This window comes from Camellia sinensis, chromosome 2 (genome assembly GCF_055761805.1).
Source record: "Camellia sinensis isolate YWXY chromosome 2, ASM5576180v1, whole genome shotgun sequence".
Classification (NCBI taxonomy): domain Eukaryota; kingdom Viridiplantae; phylum Streptophyta; class Magnoliopsida; order Ericales; family Theaceae; genus Camellia; species Camellia sinensis.
In genome coordinates this window covers 178,961,575-178,985,398 of record NC_138962.1, presented here as the reverse complement: position 1 = coordinate 178,985,398, position 23,824 = coordinate 178,961,575, and the positions used below count along the sequence as shown (strand labels likewise).

The 23,824-nt window shown below is 37.5% G+C and overlaps 1 protein-coding gene across 1 annotated transcript in view; it reads right to left on the bottom strand.

The window, feature by feature from the left end:
* Positions 1 to 3,486: 3,486 nt before the first annotated feature.
* LOC114256870 (uridine nucleosidase 1) overlaps positions 3,487 to 23,824 on the bottom strand; it is a 240,550-nt gene continuing 220,212 nt past the window's right edge. Inside the window, exons 11-14 of the mRNA XM_082907409.1 lie at positions 4,952 to 4,982; positions 4,701 to 4,793; positions 4,464 to 4,607; positions 3,487 to 3,949 (exon numbers count right to left, since the gene is read on the bottom strand). The gene's annotated coding sequence lies outside the window, so the exon portion shown is untranslated. The remainder of the gene's footprint in view (positions 3,950 to 4,463; positions 4,608 to 4,700; positions 4,794 to 4,951; positions 4,983 to 23,824) is intronic.

Below are 23,824 nucleotides of genomic sequence, written 5' to 3'. Positions count from 1 at the left end.
GATTTTCCACACAAATTGAAAATGAAGCGTTACATGTAACACATTTTCTTCATGAGCCTCACAGTATAGACAAAGAGAACTAGCATTAGCATTAAGAGCACCAGCACTTTGTAAAAAAGACGATGTCTCAGTCGACCTCTCCAAACCAACCAACCAATGTGACAGTCTATTAGAATATCCAATGCAACTCTCTTCCTCTCTCATATATCCTCTAATTATTAATCAATCATGCCTTTTGCATATCACTGGGTCTAAAGAGTAGGCTTCTATGTCATTTTCATGCACAATCCCAAGATCTTTTTGGGCCATAATTTGGTTTGTATATATGCAAAGCTAACAATACTTTGATTTTATAGATCCCACCACCAATTCAAGTCATAACCAACACCACTTTAAGACATAACTTGCATATGATAGACGTCATTATAACAAATTAAGTTTTTAAAGATAAAAATATAGGGATCAAATCATTTTTTAGATACAAAATATTTTAGTTACCAAAAGTGTCATTGTTATATTTTTAGTAACGAAATTGAACATTTAATGATGAACTCTATCATTTGGGAACTAAATTTTTTGTCTTAAAAATAAACCTTTTAGGTAACCAAACTAGTTTGTCCCCCAAAAGTGAATTTATTATCGACATTTTCAAAATTTTGTCAATAAAGTCATTTTTTAAACTTTTTGAGACGATCTTTTAGCAACTATCCTTATGATAATAGAATTAGTCTCCAATTTTTTTTTAATAATAAAATTTTCACTTTAAGAAACATAAATTTGATTGTTAAAACTCTTATATATTGTAGTGGCCTTTTATACTTGGCCTTTTATGGAACTATATGAAAAAGCTAATAATTGGTTTAAAGATGAGAAATTTGGCTATAAACCCCCTTTACCTTCCTTTCATTGTTAAAAGGACTAAGAAAAAAATTAAATTTTCTAAACCCCTTCATAATTATAAAATCTTGCATAAAGGACAAAATTTATTATTTAAATATTTTTTTGGACTATTATACCCTCAACTAAATCTTCCCACCTTCTCCACCCACTCTCTCTCCACCTTCTTGGTCTCTATGACTCTGGCCAGCCAAAATCGAGTTCATCTAAGCCTAAGATTCATTCAATCTTTGACCTAGAACACTGACCTGTTCAAGCAATCACAATCTGACCTGTGTATGTGAATTGAAGCTTAGTTTGAAGCTTTAATCTAATTTGCGTCTGTTAAGAAACCAAGGACTTCATCGCAAAATTGATCCGATTCGACAATCAACCCGAATTCAAGCTTCTGGAACTCACGATTACAAACTGGAGTCCTTCGCGATCTGACCTTGGGTTCTCTCTTGTGACTCGTTGTTCTTTGAGTCAACTTCGATGAGAACTTTGGATTTCAAGTTCTAATTGGAATTGCGATTTCAGTTTGCATCTGGCTTAAAGGTTGCAAACTCTAAGTTCGAACGACTTGCAGATCGACTTCGTTAACTGAATCGCAATCAGACTTGTGTTTGCTATCTTGAAGCGAAATTAGACTCAATTTGAAGCTTCTATTGCAATTTGAAGATCCATCGAGTTCGCAATGACCACGTGGAGAAGAGTGCGGGTGGAGTTGTTTGGTTATACATATTTTTTTAAACACAGATTTGAGTTTTGAATATATGTATATATATATATATATATATTTGTGTGTATGAGTGTTGAACACATGTATTCTTTTCATTGAGATTTGTGATTGTTGATCGAATTTTAGAAGTTTTTCTTCTCAATTAAATATGTTGATTTGTTGATTAATTTGTTTTGTTTTTGTTTGTTTGTTTGTTTTTTATTTATTTTTGTTATTTTTTATCTAATTTCATTTGACAGAACCAGAGTAAAATTTTACTCTGGTTCTATTGCTCTGTTTTTTTCATTTGACAGAACCAGAGTAAAATTTTACTTTTGTGTAGAGTCTAACATTTTACTCATTTTTCAGAGTAAAATTTTACGTTTATACAGAGTAAAATTTTACTTTTGTACAGAGTAAAATTTTACTTTTGTGTAGAGTCTAACATTTTATTCATTTTTCAGAGTAAAATTTTACTTTTATACAGAGTAAAATTTTACTTTTGTGTAGAGTCTAACATTTTACTAGTTTTTCAGAGTAAAATTTTACTTTTAGTTTCAGAGTGTAACATTTTACGCTTATTCAGAGTAAAATTTTACTTTTATACAGAGTAAAATTTTACTTTTAGTTTCAGAATGTAAAATTTTACTTTCATACAGAGTAAAATTTTACTTTTAGTTTTAGAATGTAAAATTTTACTTTCATACAAAGTAAAATTTTACTTTTATACAGAGTAAAATTTTACTCTGAAATATATAGTGAAGATGACTTAATAGGAGAGCTGATAGATATGAGGGTAATATAGTAAAATAAACAAGTTTTAAAATATTAGGGGGTTTTGAAAGTACTTATATAATTCTTGTCCTTTTGAAAGACAAATTAGATAGTGAGGGGGCTATCACCAAATCCCCCTTTAAAGATGTCTTGAATATGATTAGATATTAAGTGCGACAGTGATACCACAAGATATTGGTCATATTGCATTATTTTTATTCAATTATTTTTCTCATCCATCTTTGTAGCATAGAAGATAGAACCATACCATGCATCAAGACCTGTAAGTATGGCCCAATGACGATGATATCAGTCCAATGAGTCTATTGAGGGGTTTATGGGCACCAATAATCTTGTTTTATCTTGGAGGTCCAGGTACCATGACTGTCTTACACTTGGAAGAAAATCGAATGTGGTTGAGGCACGCTATAGGACTATTTACACAAAGTCTAAGAACAAGTTACATCCTAATTCTAACTTGGACTTCTACCTTGAGGTTCTCTCTTTTGGCCTTGTTAATGCTCTTTCCTGTACTTATCAAGTATGGAGAGAGAGTGTGGGTAATCAAGTCCATATCCAAGAACAAGTATGTGGGTTTTGTTCGAATTGATGAAAACACAATTGGCAAAATAAGTAGTGCACAACCTAATGCGGAGCTAGTGCTGCAAGCCTATTACCTTAAATCCTCATATTTCCAATTACGAGTGTGATAGGTCCAAAGTGAACAAATGACTGCAGGAAAATTGACTTTTAGTGGCGTTTTTTAAATGCCGCTATAGCCTTCAAAAACACCGTAATAGGTTTTTACGACGTTTAAAATTTTCGTCATAGATACAGCCGCCACAATAGCTTAGGAACGCTTCAAAAACGTCGCTAAAAACATTAGGCGGCGTTTTTAAAAACATCACAAAATCTTCAACAACCACTACATAATGATGACATCATTTAGTAGCATTTTTCCAAACCCCACATCTCTTCATTTTCATATTTGCCTCGCATATTTAGTGACTTTTGTTTTCCAAAAAAACATCATTTTTTTTTTTTTTTTTAATAACACAGTCCAATTAATTGAGAATTTAACTAGGAACAGAGATGGAAAATTTAACTAGAGAGACAAAGAATTAGCCGAGAATTCATATAAAAGAACACATATTAGCTCAAATTTGAACTTGCACATGACTGAAATGAAAAGGAAAAAAAAGAAGAAACAAACAAAAGGAAACGGCAAGCCTATGGTTTAAGTTCAGATGGCAAAGGGACTGCAGAGAAGTTTACAGGGACAACTGATTCGCAAATGATCTCTGATTTGGGATAAGAGCTCCCTGAAACTGATCATCTCTCAAACAACCACTGCAGTCATTTTGCAAATGGGACAGTTATTCTTCTGCACGAGCCATTGTTTGATGCAATTGAAGCGAAACTCATGCCCACAATTCAGCTTACCAAGCTCCTTTCCATCAACATAATCCTCCTGCAATTTGATTCAATAAATGGAAGCATCCAGTTTAAGAGGGAGCTTTAACTTGAGAAAAAATAGAACCCATGAATTGGTAACTCCCTTCCTCCCAACTGCCAGAACTGAGTGTGGGGAGAGATGGTGAGTTGAATGGAGTTTGGTAATAAATACACTTAAAAAGTATAATATTTGTGGGGAAAAAAAAAATCTTCAAAAATTTCACTAAATACCAAAAATAAAAATACTATAAAAATTCAATACATTTACGTATTATTGTGTATTTATTGATTTTTAAAATAATTTTTCACAAGTATTTTTACTTTTTAGATGTATCTACGTTAGGTACATCTAGAAAGTAAAAATTTTGCTTAAAATATTAAAAAAATTCACTAAAAACAAAAAAATAAAAAACTCAATTTTTAGAAAATCAATTAAAACCAAACAAGGTGATTAATTTTTTCAATTTTTTTTTTCTTCTTTTTAGATCCCTCTAGACTAGTCAGACATAAAAATAATTTTTTTTTACACGAATCTAAAAAAAATTCACTAAAGCCAAAAAAATTGGGATAATAGGTGACTTTTTTAGCCGATCCCAAATAGATAAGTTGCAAGACAAAGAATTTAAGTATCACTTACCTGACAAATACAGCACGGTTCCTCTTCCACTGGAAGTCCTAATTTCATTGACAGATAACAATGCCGCCTCACAGTTGCCAAAATAGCTTCCTCACTCAATCCAGTGCTCACATTTCCAATTTGATCCTCCAGGGCCAACAACTCCTACCAAAGTCAATCATTTATGAGCCAAACTTCAATAATGGCAAGGGAAAAAAAAGAGCCATGTAAATGATTATTTCAATTTATTAGTGTTACCTCTTAAGACATATCGTCTACATCAAGACGCATATTTTCATGCACATCAGGCTCCTCATAAAACAAAGGTTGTTCATGAACAACAATCCCATCCTGGCACACCACCATGAGTGCAAGTCGTAAAAAAATTACTGCTAACTAATAACTATATGGAGAACATGGACACGAAAACTCCAAGTTTCTGTCCATTTCCAAAAGCAAACACAAACTTGATAATCAAAGCATAAAATAAACCAAGCAAAAGATCTAACCTCAATGTAGGACTTGCAAGGCACGCCGAATCTGCTTATGGCAAAAAGAAAGATATTTAGAGATTTGATTGGGTAAAGAGAAAAAAATGTTAGAAGGGAAAAGCAAAACATTAAGAAAGAAGATGAAGATTAATTAATGGTATACACACTGCTACATCTTCAAAGGTACACAAGTTAGGTACCCAAGCTCAAATAAGTGCAAAATAAAACATGGACACGGGGGGAAGAGAGAGCAAAATTCAAGAGGACCCACATTCCCAAAACCTGCTTTTAAAAATAAAAAATAAAAACACACACGGGCGCGCTCTCTCGGTTTTCATGTATTTTTTAACATAGGTCCCCTGATTAACCAAAACAATTAGAAAACATAGTTTACTAGTTCTATTGAGCATGGTTACATTGGATATGCCTAAACCAAAACCATGACTATTTATCCATAAAACCATGACTATTTATCCATAAAAGAAGGGAATCAAAGAAGACTCACCAGAGTGGAAATCAGGTGTCTGAACGAAACTAACAGATTTGAAAGAAACTTGGCAGTGTCAGAAAGCATAACAGCACAAAGGCAGCAGGGTTCTGCCCTAATTTCTTCACCTGCTGGCAGATGTTGTCAGGGACATCAGATTTCTCATCCTGTGCTGCCATTGCACAAGGCGCCAATTTCAAAGCCTCCATTTCTGGAGTGACTTCCCACATGCCCCGACCCCATTTTCCCTTTCAAGCCTGCCAACGGCGATGACCACAAGGTCTTTCAATCATTTTGAATAATTTGAGAATTCAGAGAAAATTGCAGAATTATTGTTAATATTCGAGATCAGTTTATATAAAAGGCATTCTTCTCAAATGAGCATCAACTATGACAAAGTCTGTAGATAATCAACAGATGAAGAAATGAAGAAACAAAAATATGACATTCAGTCTTTTTCAGATGCTACAATGGAGGATTCTAAGGGATTGAAGTGCATAAGTCATCATTAAGATAAAACTCAAGCAAAAACAAGTAAATAAATGACTATAATACACCCACAATACATGGTTTCAATCTCTCATATTGGTTTCCTATAACCAAAATTGCAAAATAAACAGAAATCAAACAAAATTCAATATGTAATTCACTACACACATCCACAATCCAAGAAAAACAAAATAAATACCAATTAAAGTAGATCTTAATTAGCACAATCTATCCCAACTCAAGTATAAGATTCTTGAAACTAAAAATTTTACAATCACAATTAAAATAGATTGGAAAATCAAAGAAACACAATAAATTAAATCACTAATGTGTCCACAATTCAAGAGAAAGGGAAATAAGGAATGAGTTTACACATACTGTGTCACTTTTTAGAGGCAATGCAGCTTTGCCTTTCTTGGTCTTAGTTGGGGTAACAACAACACCACTTTCCACAACACCCTCTTGGAGTTGTTCAGTTTCTTCTGCAAGCTCTGCTTCAGCAACCAAAGCGGCCACAACAAGAAACATCAATTCAATTGTTGGATTTTCTGTGGGTTCTATTTTGATACTAAACAAATGTAGATACCACTGCAACAGACCTGAAATATTTGAAAGCACCAGGTCCAGGATTAAATTAAAATTCTTTTTATCACTTATTAAATACAAGGGTTGTTGCTAAATTTAGAATTCAGAAATCATTCCAAGAAAAGCGATACAGGTCTTTCACCAAACCCACAAGATTCAAAACATATGAATTAACAATCAAACTAAAAATTAAATTTGGTTAACAAGATACAAGGTGTCATGCTAGTCCCTCTAAATCCCACTTTATCAAAATAACAAGTACTAATTCATCAAAGAAGATTCCAACAAACCTGAGTCCAATATAAATAGAAAACGGGAAAAACACCATCACAACTATAATTAAGCTGTATAAAATAACTGTAGTGGCACCGATACGACTTGGACCCTTCTTCTTCTTGCTTTGTTGTAGCAGAGCTTGAGGTGTAATCCTTGCCATGATGTGTAAGCCTCAACTCCCAAGGACTACAAAATCCCAGGAACAGCACTCAATTCCAAATCTCTATAACCAATTACCATTTAAAGGAATTTCATAACATATAAATCAAACAGCCAGGTTTTGGATCCAATCTGTACTTTCAAAGAACTTCATAGGCATCTTTGAATAAGAAACACACACAATAACCAGAATTCAAGAGGATCAAAAGACATAGATAAGTGAGAAAAATATAAACTTGGGATTTTTTTTGAAGCTTGATCTACAACCTCATACTAACAATTGATTAGACAGCTATGAAATAACAAAGAAAATTACATAGAAAAGTAAACAAAAGCACTGCTTGGTTACTAAGAAAAAATTGAAGTTTCAAATGTTAAAGATCTCAACATAATTCAATCGACTCAGTACTTGACACACAACAATGAACAAAATCAAATCCTAGGACCAAGATTTGGATCGAATGATAGAGATTTACATACTGGGAGAGATTTAGAGAACGATACAAACCATTCAAAATTTTAGTCAGAAATCAAAGAAGGTAGCGTATTTGAATCCACAACCCAACAAAAAAACAATTCAAAAACATTAACATTAACATATACTACTAATCAAAAACATAAAAAAAAAATCCTAAATAATTACAGATCTGAACCAAAACTTAAAGAGAGAGATCTGAATGAAAACTTACAGGGAGAGATCCTAAATATACACTACTAAGCATTTGAGGATGTTAATATGCGCATAGGGACTAAAACTTACAGATCTAAAAGAAAGCAATCAATCGATCAAATCCAAAGAGAGAGAGTGTGCGATATCGATCAATAGACTAAAAATCAATCGATCGATTGATCGATCTGTGTTCTCTTTAACATAAATTAGTATATATATATATATATATCACACAGATCTAAGATCGTAGATACAGATCTAAGATCGTAGATACAGATCTATGTTCGTATATAAACAAAATCAAAAAATTAGAGAATGAGACTCACAAAATTAATCTTCAAATCGGACTGATCGAGAGCTTTGAGCCAAGATGGAGAGAGTCGGATAGAGAAATCATAAATCGGAGCCTACGATGCTCGATCTAGTGAACTTTCACCATAAGAAAGGGAAGAGTGATGAAGAGACAGAACCCTAGATCTATCTCAGGACTAACTGAGAGAAATGAAAAAATGAAAAACACGTGGGCCTTGAAAGGGAAAATATGTTGGTTCAAGTAGCATGCGTTTTTCAAAATGAGTTGCTTGTAAAGTATTTTTGAAACAACATTTTTTGAAAAAACGCCATAGCAAAAACGTTGTTATGGCCTAATTTTCTTGTAGTGAATTGACAAAAAAAAATTGTGAATTGATGAAGAAAGATAATGCTGCTCACAATACTTACAAGTTGATTGAGATTGAGTTGGAGTTGATGTATGACATGCTCTTCAGTAAGGTAGGCACAATTTTTACAGTATGTGAAAGCATTCTCAGACTCATTTGCATCTCTTGCATTGTCACTGTGTTGGTGGGCTTTTTCTTAGTTAAAAAGCCTGATGGGCATTTGAAAGGTGATCTTCCGATAACCATAATTTTGCTAGTTTGAGCCATTTGTTTAGAAATAGGTGGAGCTCTTGTGCAACTTGGTTCAGATTGGGCAATTGTTTGGGCATGTAAGCATTACCCAAGGGAGTTGGTCACTCCAGTTTTTCATCTTCACGAATTTGTGATCACTAAAAACAAAAGATGGTCTGAGGTTATGGGACAATTTCGGTAAAACTTTTGCAACAAATATAAACCGACAAAGTTCAGCCTACCATCGCATAGAGTCGACCTTAGTATCAAAGAACTTATCATCTGTCAGCTTGGTAAGATATCACAGAAAGATTTGGAAGTTGAAAGTCCACAGGCTTATACCATTAAAAGAGGTGAGTGGACCCTTGAAAAATATGGATTGGATGCTAATTGGAGTATCAAGCTAGAATTTGGCAAAAGTATTGCCATTTGGCACGTTGCTACAGACATTTACTATCGTTCAGAACCAGAAAGTTCAAAGTCAGTCCCAAACAAAGTGGAAACAACCAAAATATTGTCATATTACATGATGCATCTTTTGCTTTTTTGTCCTACTTTACCTTTCTGTAACAACAGTGAAAATTTTAAGCAAGCTTATCCTAATGTGGAGAAATTTTTTGAAGAAGCACAATTTAATGGAGACGCAGGACAAATGGGAGATCATGAGTAATATATGGGTAGAGATGTTGTGCTATGCTGCGAGCTGCTGCTCGGTGAATCACCATGTTCAAGAGCTTAGGCATGGTGGACAGTTTCTCACACGTCTGGCTTCTACTTAAGCACTCGGGTGCAACAAAAATGTTGGAGAAAAATGCATCTCAACAATTGAATGACAAAGAAGACAGAGTCAGAATTAATGGATGTTGTTGAAGATACAGGATGTTGCTTCTGATACCTTTCAAGCCTTGAATAAGTGTCAAATTTCCGGGAGATGAGCTCATGCTAGTTTGAGTCAAAACATTTAGAAATTCTAGTTTCTTGTGTTTTGCAGATGTTGTTTGATGTAGCTTTTGTTGCGTCCCCTAAAGCTTCTAGTGTTTGGCTTTGAGTTTTTTCTTGCTTTTAATTTATGTGGTTTTGTTATGGTGTTAGTTTGCTTTAATTGTAATGGCAAGGCTTCACTTGAATTGCAGTTCTTTGTTGTACTGTTTCATATAATGAATTGATGGTTGCTTGATCCATGTGATAATTTTAAGGTTTCGTATAAGAGTTTGAATTACTTGATCCATGTAACAATTTTGTAAACTTGTAATATATAATTCAATGGTTGCTTTTTAAGCTTATTTTCTCTTAGTACCTACCAAATGGAGGAAATTTTCCGCTTGTGACTTCTGGTACATGTGTAAAAAATATATACTTAATATATAAAAGGGTATCTGAGTGATAATAGGATATGACATTAGGTTAGATAATTGATCATTATAGTGAAAATGATATGATTAATGAAATTATTTGGTGAGAAGGACAATTATTGTTTTGAAGGATTATGGCGCCAAAAAAGGGTTTTTATGGCGCCAAATGCACGCCGTGGATACGATTTCTACGACGCACAAGGTACGTCATATTATGACTAGTCATGGAAAGTCATTCACTTTCAACGACATGCCATAGCATGCCGTTAAAACTTTTAACAATGCATCCTATACGTCATGTTTAATTTTTCTACGACTACTTTTGCATGCTATTAATTCAAGAGACAAATCACAACGCTCATTGCTAGTCATCAAATAATTAACACAACGGCCTATTCTGCCCATCGTAGAATATGTTTAGTTTTTTTTTTTTTTTTTTAATTCAACAGGTTCTATTTCACCTGTTCTATACAATCTAAAAAAACATCACAAATAAGTTTCACAAATATATATATATATATATAAGTATCAATCAACTACCAAAATATTATTTCAAACATCAAAAAAACTATTTATAAGTTTCAAACATCCAAAAATTGTCTATACATTACAAATCATCCAAAAACTATGTTTTCTAAACATCAAAAATTGTTCTTAACTTCAAAACCATCCAAAAAGTTCTAAATCATTCCCCCCCCCCCCCCCCCAAAAAAAAAAAAAAAAAACTATCTTTAAGTTCTAAACGGTACAAAATTTACCCAAATATCTTCTTACGAGTGCACCATCATGGGTTGATTCAATTGTATCAACACTCGACTTGTGCCCTCCATATCTTTATATTAGAAAATTCATAGTAGCTTGGATTTCGTCTTCAAAAGCTTCCCTTCTTAGAGCAACCAAACTTGAAACAACAGTAGAAAGAGCACATGTCAGATCATAAGCATGGATAAAATACTCCCCCCCCAAGAAAATAAGATAGTGGCTCATACCTGCATGAATTAAACTGATTTGATTACTTCATAATAACAATTATAAAGTTAGCACTTAGCTCTAATTTTTGCCTAGGATAGCTCTAACTCCAACTTCTATAAAATACTCCCTCCCAAGAGAGATTACGAGACTGCCACTGAAACTAACAGTTATGGCTTTGAACAAATTTATTTAATGAGATGGAACGTGCCCAATAGGTGTTCAAGTTGTCTACACTTCCAAATCTTAAAAGATTCAATACATCTGAGAGAACTGTATGATAAAATAAGGCATGTTCTGTTTCATACCATATGGAATAGGAGAACGTATTGTAGGGGTGGTAATCACTTACATTTGCTTCAGCAGCAGGATTGACATTCCCCAATGCAAAGAAAGATCCACCAAGAATAACTACTCTCTTAACCTTGCTTGCAAAGGATGAGTCCCTTTTCATTGCCTGATCAAACAAACGCATGCTTCTTGAGTGTAAAGGGTACACACCCGAAAAATTTGAAGATGTCATTATTGTGAGAGTGAACAGAAAGGAAAGACATTAAAACTTACTGAAGCAAAATTCGTCAATGGTCCCAGCGCAAGTATGGATACTTCACCAGGATATTTAGAAACCATATCCACCAAAAATTCTGATGCCGTCTTCTCAATTTTCTTGGATTTTGGAGGAGGTAAGGAAATGTTCCCTAATCCATCAGAACCATGAACGAAGTCTACAACACGTGGTCTTCCACCCTAATAAAGCACAACACAATTTTGAATCTCCACCTAACTAATGCATTGAAATGTGGGTAGCCCAATATTACCTCCAAACTATACCAATTATAGTCGCATCAAACAACACTGCAGTGCATCCTTAACTGTTCAAAATCAACAAACAATTGCAGAAGTGGAGAATACCAGACATAAGGTAACCTAAAAAAAAAATAGGCCAGATGAAGTATGTGTAATGCTAATCACCAATCCATACTGTACTTGGCCTGCCCTTATCGGGCCATGACTGTCTGATGTTAACTGTTCCATTTGAAGTATGCCTAATGTGTAGATTAGATGTTTGAAGGGAACAGCTAGTGTGGAATAAGCCAATGCATGCATCTGTTCAGATAGTAGCAGGTATAATGCACTTGTGGCAACAAGCCTTTCTCAACTCCTAAAATCCAGAGTAGCAATCTGTCTTCACAGTATTCTCTTTACTCCAAAAAAACTAAGCGTGACACTAAAAATATTGGTTTGAAGAAGGAAGTGGTTTTCCCAATTCCAACCCCAATGGTTAGCTCGACAGGTTAGGCTTTGGGAGACACCAAAGGCCCAAGGTCCCCTATTCAAGTCATGGAGCCACCTACAATAGGGCATAAGCCCTATGACTTAACTGAAGTGCATGGTCTGTGGAGATTATGGTGACTGAGGGAGGTTTATGGTAGATTAGAGGTTCCATCAAGGTTTGCTAAACCATGGGTTCCTCCCCATCCAAAAAAATAAATAAATTTTCCAATGCCCATTCTAAAGTTGCTTTCTCAACCAACTCGCTATCTCAAACAAAAACTCAACATAGTTACAAGTTAGAGCCTCATCTTTCATACGAAGGTTCAAATGCCTAAGAAAAGGGAGCTTGCGATAGGTACACAACTAATGTACACTAGAGTAAAACGTTCATAATCTCAAAGGTCAAGAAAGTGATTGTAGACTGAGTAAAATGGTGTTAAAGGATTCATTAAACTAATCCCTAGTAGTTTATAGTCTTCATTCAGTTGAATCTGAGTTGTGTAAAAATTTAAAAAACATATGATGACGCAATAAAATGTAAAGAATTGAAATGATAATTTGTGTTGGTCACCTACCCATCAGAATCCTTCTATCTCTTGGAGGGAAGCACCTATCACGCTTTCACCAAGATTAGCAATCTAGGAAGCTACAACACAAATCACAGCCTCGGGTCCATTTATCTGTTTTCCAATTATTTTTTCAAGAGAAGGAAAAATACAGATTTGGTCAGATATCTTATGAAGATGTAAACATAAAAGTGCCTGTTGAAAGATTCTAATGACACAAAGCTTAAAAAAAACAGACAAGCAGAATAAAAGTTCTGACCATCTTAATGCTGTTTTAAGTTTTGTTCATAAAGGAGACAAGCAAAGTGAAAAAAGAGAAAAAGATTGAAAGAATGTGGGGGGAATGAAAGTCGAATATTTAGAATTGTAAAAACAAAGAGAATTTATTATACCTCACCCATCAGATAACCAACGAAAGAAAGGAGAATTGATGCTAAAAGTCCAGCAACGGTTCCCTCAACACTAACAGCTCCTTCGGTTCCACTTGGAACTATCTTAAATGTCGTGACTCGTGACTAGATACCTGCATTAAAAGCGGCAATTTTAAAGCATGCACACCATATATATTTATTTCATTGAACATTTTGTAGGAGGTCATTAATGCTTGGATACCATGACGGAATTGACAAAGAAAACTTGAAAGGCTCCTGGGATACACAGATAAATTTTAACTGAGAAACTCACAGAACCAGAATATAACCTGGAGAATGCATCCACAGTAAATCAAGTATCATGTCGATGACTCCAAAATTCAAAACACACAGTTTCCACTAACTTGAGGTGCAAATAGCATACTTTAGGATAGATTGATGCTACTCATGCTTCCTAGGATAAATCTCAACCATTTAAAGCATTTGACACAAATCACCGTCCTCAACTGGACCAAAAATCAATCCTGGGAGTAGAATTTGTGGGCTCCATTCAACATACGAATTGCAATAATTTTAGCTTCCGTTATTCAAGATAGAATCCAGTGCATGTAATACTAACATATAACTGGCAGTAGTCTCATCAAAATCTCAACCATCAATCAAAACTCAACACAACTTTTAAGTTATCATGTGGCAGGATGGGAACCTAAGATAGCATGATAGATCACCTAATAACAAATTTTATGCACAATAATAACAACAAAGGTTTTATAACCATACCAACCTATAAAATTTACTGCCATAAATGAGAATCCTAAAAAAACCTAGGAAACCACAAGTTAAAAGATGCACCACTTACGTTGTTTTTCATATGCTTTTCCTATTTCACTTGAGACAGTATCACTCAATTTAGTACAGAAACTGCAGATAGCTTGTGATTTAATTCCATTTAATCTAATTAACACAAGCTTGTTAGAAACTACATAGTCACGTCATCGCATTCAAACCACCAGTAGAGAGGCTGTTTGTCTTTGAGCAGCAGCTTCTTCATCATCATAGGCACCTGAATTACCAACACCAAAATAAAATAAGAGCCACTAAGTGACCATATTCCTAGAAATAATTACAAAAAAAAAAAAAAGGAACTATATAAATTGGAACATACCAAGATAGACTGCATCATTTCATTAGGATTCCACAAAACCAGCACCAACAATGCAATAAGCAGAAAGAAATCGATAAAATTGCTATAAAGATATGTCTATGAAGAAATATATATATATACATAATATGAGGAGAGAAGTGATATTGAACCTTGTCTTCCTTTCTTGTTTTGTGATTCATTCCAGCAATTCTTGTCCCACAAATGAGCTTCATACCTTCCTGTCCATGATGCCTTGAGCAATCACAATAACAGTAGCCATTTAAGTAAAGCAAAAGAAGACCATTAATGAGACTGAAACTACAGTATTAAATTTGAACCAAACAGGAAATCAATTTCTAGTAATTACCAAAATAACCAGGGGGGAAAGAAGCTGGTTATCCTTGAAGGAAGACACATGCATAAATTTGCTATCCTTATTCTTCAATCTCAGAATAAATTTCGTAATCATCCATCTGGAAAAACTACCAATTGGAAAAAAAAAAAAAAACAAACAAACAAACAAACACAAAACACAAAAGGAGAGAAAGAGAGAAAGAGATTGAGATTGAGAGGCAGATTGTTTGAGAGAGAGAGAGAGAGAGATGGAGATTGCAAGATACCTGATGTGGTTTCAACTTTGGCAAAAGTAGCGGCCCTGATAGCAGAAGCACGGAGGTGAAGACGATGCAGGTGGCTCACTGGTGTTCACGGTGGCGCAAAGGCAACAGTGAAAAGCTGTGGGGTGGAGAAGAAACAGAGCATTACAGAGTAAAGTGACGAAGAGAGAGACACTACAGAGATACTAGTATATGGAAGGGTATGGTTTTTTTTAGATTGATATTAGGGCTCAAGAGTTGGGGTTTTGATTTTTTTTTTTTTTTATTTAATTTTTTTTTTGGTGTTTGGCGTGTAAAATTTTTATTTGGGTGTTTTTTTTTTTTTCTTTTTCCTTCTGATCTTACCTTTCATGATAGTAATTGCGCGTTGTGAAAAGTATAATATTTTAAACAGTTGGCTTTCTGTGTGTCGTGAAAAGTGAAATTTTTAACGGTTACCCTTTTGTGCGCCGTAAAATGTTCAATATTTTTAAAAGTTAGTGTGCGCGTGTCGTGTATAATGGATGTATTAACGGCATGCCATATACACGTCATAGAAAGTTCATTATGTACAGCTAACATTGCAAGTTGTAAAAAAATCATCGTTTAATACATTTACAACCTACGCAATAGACATGTCGTAGTTGGAAAATTATTTACAACATGCAAAAAAAAAAAGTCATAAAAGTGAGAAACTATGACTTGTATTTATTGTATGCCATTGATATAAAATCGTAAAAACCCATTTTTATTGCCACTATATCATTGTTGGACCACCTACTTTAAAAAATTCGCCAAAAAGTGGCAAGTAATGGCTAATGCCAGCAACTGATCGTGGTGGTGATATGAATAAATAGACAAATTAAGTTGACAGATAGGTACATAAGAACAAATAGAGAGATGATACTTAGAAAGATAGGTGGATAGTAGATAAATTGACTGATAGGTAAAGGTAATATAATATTTTTAATTATTATCTTTTTAAAATTATAACTCCCGTCCTCTGGTAAATTACCAACATATGTTAATATTTGGGCTTAATTTCCATTAAATCATATTAATTCATCGCTAAAAGTCAGTCTTATCATAATGGTCGCTAAAAAAAGACTTTTGTGATGATTTTTGAATTTGTCGTTAAAAATTGACAATTGGTAACATTTTTCTGTGAAAATTTTTTAAACTATCGCTAAAATTTAGAATTAGTGAATTTTTTTGACGAATTTTTTAAACTGTCGCTGAAAACTAACAATTAGTAACGTTTGTTATTAGTATTTGAAGAAAAACGTTGCTAATTATCAAATGACCTATTGGGCAATAAATCAATCTATTGAAACCTACACATAAGTCCTATATAAAAGTGTTTTGAGATATGTAAAAATATATTGAGATTCATTCTCTCACTTGTCTGAAAGAGGAATTCCCACTTCTACATAGGTTGGTAGTTAATAAGGGAGAGTCCTTAAATTCAATGCTGACAAGGAATGAGGTTGTAGGAGAGTGGGTGTTTCAGTTCAAAAAGGAGCTATATGACTGGGAAAGGGTGGAGGTTACTAGAATGTTAGCCCTTTTAGAGGCAACTCCTGCAATCAAGTCAGAGACAAAAGATAAACTGGTTTGGACTACCTCAAAAATAGATATTTTTACAATTTTATTTATGTATAATTTTCTGACAGCTGGGTTTGGCACACCTCTTTCATCTAGTAAATTGGTATGGGTGAAGTACATTCCCCCCTCTCCCCCCATAGAATCCAATTTTTTGGTTGGCTAGCATGGAAAGGCAGACTAAAGACAGTAGATTTTCTCCTACAAATGGTGTAATGCCCTCAAAATAAACCCATAATCATCCAACAATAGCATGCTTAAACGTAAGAGAATAACGCATAAATATGTTCCATCAGAGTAGTCCTTACAAAATGTATTACATGTTGACATCAAAAGTAAATGCCCTATGGGCTTACAACTTTCCAAGTCAACAGCCCAAGAGAGTACTAACTCTATACAAAGAAAGCCATTGGCTTGATATACATGTAATACAACAAAACAACAAAAGAATCCAACAGCCTCAAGCCTCCTAAGCTACGTCCTTGGAGGTGGCATGCTACTTGTACCTAAAAATAATGTCCCATATAGGGTGAGCCACAGCCCAGTAGAAATATATTAAACCAACTATAAACAATGACCAAAATGATAACATTCGATAAATGGTTCACACTTATACTCCAACTCATGTCATATCACATTTTCCGTTTCTTACTCAACTTTAAGTTTGAAAACAAGGCTCAGAACCTGGCCGAGCACTTTAATGAGGTTACATCCCATTACTAAAATACTTTCGCAATTCATGATGGATACACATTTTGGTGCTGTATCAATAACACATAAAACCACTTCCATACTTCACAAATGGTACACATTTTAGTGCTGTATCCATATAACAAAAACACTTCCATACTTCACATATGATACACATTGTAGTGATGTATCAATGGAAAATAACTTCCGGTTTAGAGGACCATCCCCTATCTTCCCCTAAACCGTGGAGTACATCCCCTATCTCCTCCCACACAACATAGTGCATATAAACAATTATCATACACACAATCAATCAATACATAAGGTTAATGTATTATTCCAACCGTTATATTCGATGACACATTCCATTGATTAGTTTTAGTTTGCCTAATCATCATGCATTGTCTACAACAATCAAGACTATCCTCCACCGATAGCCCAAAGCAGTTATCTCTAAACAGGAAATAAATGCATCAAATGGACAACATATCAACATTTGTTTAGGTGAGCGATAAATTAATCCAACTCCACCCTTTAATCCCATACCTTTCCAATTTGAATATTTCCTATTCAATTTCTCATTTCCCAAAATTAATTATACAAATTAATTTATCAACAATTAAGGCTTTTTCCCATAATTACAACACCAACCCTAAGGTTCCATTTTCATCAATAATTCAACACCGAGTCCATTTTCCAATGTATTGCATACATTAAGGTTTATATGTTTGAAATCCCATCTTTTGAAAAATTACACAATGACCCCAAACTTTTCACAAAATTACCCAACGACCCCCAACATATCAAAATGCCAAAATTCAGAGACAAAGCTCATAAGATGGAGTAGGATATCCCTACCTCAAAGTTAGAGCTCAAATGGAGAAGAAGAAATACAAAGTGCTCCAACTCAACAATTTCTCGGATCAAAACGTAGCCATCAACGATCAACACACCTTTTGCAAAGACAACAAGGTAGTGGGACACTCTAGCTAGATCAAACCCTAGAGAGAAGGGAGATTCTAGAGAGGAGCTCTCAAAATCGATTTTGGGAACGTAAGAGAGAGAGAGAAGAAGTGTAAAAAGTGATTCAAAAATGCCCAGCTGCCAACTGATATACGTATGACCCGCTCGAGCGGAGAATAGAACGCTCGAGCGTCAAGCACAAAAATCTAGACACGCTCGAGCGCAAGAAGGCCCGCTCGAGCTCCAAGACACAAGAATAAAAATCATCCGCTCGAGCGCGAAAACCAGTCCGCTCGAGCGTAGATTTTCCCCTCTCAGAACTTTGACAAACAAAGCACTACCTGCTCGAGCGCCAATATACCCGCTCGAGTGCGACCTGCTCGAGCGTAAAGAAACCCGCTCGAGCGTGAAAAACACACCTACAGAAGTTTTGCAAAGGCACAAAATACTGGGAGTGTGTAAACCTCGCTCGAGCGCAAGAAGGCCCGCTCGAGCGGATAACCAAAAACCAAACTCTGCTCGAGCGCAGAATGACCCGCTCGAGCGTAACATCAAAAACCTGGGCAACTACACTTTAGACCAAAACTCAACCTACCTGTTTGAAATACGCCCAACACATCCTAAAACTCAATCATATGGAATTAAAGGATGATAACAAGGTATACAACCACTAACTCCACAGAACCAAAGTCCGGAGTACAACAAGTATAGAAAGGGAAAACCGGGATCGCTATAACCTTCCCCCCTTAAAAAATTTCGTCCCCCAAATTAAATACCAGTTTTTCAAAAAAAACAAGATCTTCTCGATTCCCAACATTATTACAATGCGAAATTTAACAACTCGACCCATTACCGGTCATCTCATCTCTTTTCAAGAGGCAATTTACAACATTTTCCACAACATGTATTATAGTTATGCATTCCTTGAAATTTCACAAATTTCAATACCACATTCCACAATTCTATATCATATTCAATATTCATGATATATTTTCATTTCTACAATACATTCAACATATACAATGTTACATTAAACTTCCATTTTAAGGCAAGTTCCAAAACATAATTCCATAAACCAAAACATATACCATGTTTTACAACTTAAGACATATATAATGCTCTTAAAGTTCAACAATATTACAAAATCTCAATACATGATTATACATCAACAAACAAGTCCGGATAATTCTCACGGACATCTGCCTCACGTTCCGAAGTGGCTTCCTCCACTCGGTGATGTTTCCACAAAACCTTTACCAAAGGAATGGTCTTGCCTCGTAAGACTTGATCCCGCCTATCCAAGACTCGAACCGGTCTCTCCTCATACGAGGCATCCTTATCTACCTCTAAGTCGGTCCAATCCAACACGTGTGAGGGATCTGGCTCGTACTTCCGAAGCATACTAATATGAAATACATCATGAACCCCAGACAACTGCGGTGACAAAGCCAAACAGTAAGCAACCTCCCCAATCTTCTCAAGGATCTCAAAGGGACCAATAAACCGAGGGGATAACTTCTCACTCTTCCCAAACCTCATCGGACCTCGCCTAGGTGATATTTTTAGAAAAACATGATCACTAGTCTCAAAAGCCAAAGGCCTCCTCCTACGGTCGGCATAACTCTTTTGGCGACTCTGTGCTGTAACAAGCCTCCTACAGATAAGCTCAACTTTCTCCGTCGTTTCCCTCACCAACTCCGGGCCCAACAAAGGTGCATCACCCACCTCGGCCCAACAAACTGGAGACCTACACGGTCAGCCATACAAGGCCTCAAACGGCGCCATACCGATACTCGACTAAAAGCTGTTGTTGTAGGCAAACTCCACCAAGGGCAAGTGCTTCTCCCACATCCCACTAAAGTCAAGAACACAACCTTGAAGCATATCCTCAAAGATCTGAATAGTACGCTCGGACTGCTCGTCAGTCTAAGGGTGATAAGCCGTACTAAAGGTCAACTTAGTGCCCAAGGCACTCTGCAAACTCTGCCACAACCTAGTAGTAAAACGAGGGTCTCTATCTGAGACGATCGTCACTAGGACCCCGTACAACCTCACTATGTCCCCGAATATACAAGTCGGGGAGATGATCTACCGAATCTCTCACGCGCATAGGGATAAAGTACGCCGACTTAGTCAACCGGTCTACAACCACCCAAATAGCATCACTACCCCGCTGAGTCCTCGGAAGACGTACAACAAAGTCCATAGTGACATGCTCCCACTTCCACTCGGCAATAGGCAAGGGTCGTAACAAACCCGCTAGCCTCTGATACTCGGCCTTCACTTGCTGACAAGTAAGGTACTTAGAAACGAAAACTGCCACATCCTTCTTCATACCCCACCACCAAAACTGGCGACCCAAATCACGATACATCTTAGTGCCTCCCAGATGCACCGCAAGGCGTGAATGGTGAAACTCTCGAAGTACCTCCTCTCGGCAAGACTCCGGCACAAACAAACGGTCTCGGTATCTCACACTCAAGTCGGGATACACCGTCAAACCCTTCTCAACCTTCCCACTGGAGATCTTCTCTCGGAGGGATCCTACCTCAAGGTCACCTCTTTGTGCCTCTAACACTCGAGTCACAAGTATAGGCTGCGCAACAACAGAAAACAAGGCCGCAGCCTCAACGGATTCGCCCAGAAGTAAATCAAACTCGCCAAGCGCACCCAACATCTCCCACTCCCGGATGGCTATACAAGCTACATCACTAATGGATTTCCTGCTAAGGGCATCGGCCACTACATTGGCCTTTCCCGGGTGATAGTGCAACTTAAAGTCGTAGTCCTCAATGAACTCCATCCACCTTCTCTGCCTCAAATTCAAGTCCCTCTGTGTAAACAGGTACTTCAAACTCTTATAGTCCGAGAACACCTCGAACCTCTCACCATAAAGGTAGTGCCTCCAAATCTTCAAGGCAAATATCATTGTTGCTAACTCAAGGTCATGTGTAGGGTAATTCTTCTAGTGTATTTTCAATTGACGTGAGCCATAGGCAACCACTTTCCCCTCTTGCATCAACACGCAACCCAAACCCTCTCGTGAGGCATCACAATAAACTGCATAACCCAAACCTCTCTCCAGAATAATCAAAACCGGAGCGGTGGTTAATCTAACTTTCAACTCTTTGAACGACTTTTCACAAGTCTCACTCCATACAAACTTGACCCCTTTCCGCGTCAATCTAGTCAACGGCGAAGCTAGCCTGGAGAAATCTTTCACAAACCTGCGGTAATACCTAGCTAATCCCAAAAAACTGCGGATCTCAAAAACACTCTTAGGCTGTGCCCAATCTTGCACTGCCTCTACCTTGGATGTATCAACAGACACCCTTTCCCCGGATACCACATGGCCTAAGAACTTGACTTCCCCTAGCCAGAACTCACACTTCCCAAACTTGGCATACAGCCTATGGGCTCTAAGCAATTCAAGCACTACTCTCAAGTATTTCTCGTGCTCCTCTTCAGAAGGCGAATAAATCAGAATGTCATCCATGAAGACGACCACAAAGCAATCTAAGAATTCCCGGAAGATCCAGTTCATCAAGTCCATAAAGACCGCCGGTGCATTGGTGAGCCCAAATGGCATCACCAGAAACTCATAGTGGCCATACCGCGTACGGAATGCTGTCTTTGGAATATCCTCCTCCCTGACCCTCAATTGATGGTAACCCGATCTCAAGTCTATCTTAGAGAAACAACAGGAACCCTTCAACTGGTCAAACAAATCATCTATACGGGGCATAGGGTACTTATTCTTGACCGTAGCCCGATTCAATTTCCGGTAGTCGATACAAAGTCTCAAGGCACCATCTTTCTTTTTAGCAAAGAGGGCCGGTGCTCCCTACGGCGAAACACTAGGGCGAATAAAGCCCTTATCCAGTAACTCTTGGAGCTGAATCTTCAACTCACTCAACTCGGCTGGGGTAAAACGATAAGGTGCCATAGAAATCGGCGCCGTACCGGGCACTAAATCAATAGAGAACTCTATCTCCCAGTGAGGTGACAAACTAACGAGATCCTCGAAAAAAACATCCGAATACTCACAAACCACCCTCGACAATACAACCTGGGTCTCATCACACTCACCTCTCATAAGGCTAGCAAGAAGACCACTAAGCTCACTCCGCCCTCGTGGATCATATACCGGTGGCAACACACTACCAACCCGATCCCCCAAGAAATGGAAACACTCCCCGCTCGGGGTACATACTGTGACCCTCTGGCTGTAGCAATCAATAACAACCCGGTATGACGATAGCCAGTTCATACCCAAAATAACATCAAAACCCTTCATGGGCATAACTACAAAAGGAAATGGAAGCCTGCGATCGGCGACCTCTACATCACAATCTCTACATCCTTGTTTCAAAATCAATTCACCCCCAACAGGTGATACAACACATATAGGACATGTTAACTGTGCCAACTCCAATTCCAAAACAGATACAAATGCAGCAGATACAAAGGAATGAGATGCACCCGTATCAATTAGCACACTAGCAACCGAGTTGCAAAACAGAAAAGTACCTCTCACAACAGATGGAGCCGGTACTAGGTCTTGCGCGGTAACAGCATACACGCACCCTGTAGGCCCCTGATCCACTTGCTCACCCCTCAGAGCATACGACTACTGCACAGACTGGGACGACGAAGCTCCCGGATTGGCCCTCGAAGCCTGCACAGACTGAGCTGGCTGAAAACCCTACGTTTGCCTAGAACTAGACGCTCCCGAAGTGGCACTCAATTGTGGGCAAAACCTCTTCAGGTGCCCAGGCTGACCACACTGATAGCAAGACAAAGACTGGCCTCTGCCCTGACTCTGGCCCTGAGGTCGAGCCGAAGAAGAAGCAGCTCGCTGACCTCCTCCCCTCTGTGGGCAAACCGAAGCTTTGTGGCCTAGCTGACCACACTTGTAACAAGTGAAATCTCCCTGATTGCCTCTCCTCGAGCCTGCACTCGGCACTGGAAAGGTCGATCTAGTAACACCACCCTGAGACTGCTAAGGGTTAGAACCCCTATGTCTCCTACCATTACCCTGACCATCCTGACTCCTCTTGGACCCTTTTTGTCTTTCCTCCTCTTTCTGCATCATGATCTCCATATGGGCTACAGCATCAACCAGGCGCCCATAATCTCGGGTCATAGAACCCCCAACTCTCATCTTGAGGCCGCGCCTCAACTTTTTCTCAAACTCGATGCAACGGCGTTCCTCGGACGCCACAAGTTCAGGTGCAAACCTGGACAAACTGGTAAAAGCAGCCTCAAACTCGGCCACAGACAAACTCAACTGCTTGAGCTGGCAAAACTGTTCTCTCAACTTCTCCTTGACTACTGGAGACAAATACTTCTCCTGGAAAGCCTCTACAAAAGCCTTTCACGTGCCACCAATATGGCCCCTCATGTATTTCCACCACTGACCCGCACCCCCTTTAAGTTGGAAGGATGCCAAGGTCACTTTCAATGCTCCGTCCTCGATGCCAAGCATCTCGAACGTCTTATTCATTTGCTCTAACCACTCGTCAGCCTTTAGTGGCTCCTTCGGATCCCCAATAAACTCGTCTGGATTAGACCGGAAGAACTCCCTCTTCAAGAAGGAAAGCCCTGCATCAACAACCGGGGCCTGCACTTGAGCCTGCACTGGATCCTCAGCTCTGAGAATACCCATAGACTCCCTCAAAGCATCGGCTATCCTACGGGCTAAAGCGCCCATAGCCTCCTGACCTGCTGGCTCGGCCACATTGGCCTGGCTAACCCCCTTCTGCTGCGCCGGATTATCATCCGGTAAAGGCATCTCCTGCCTACCA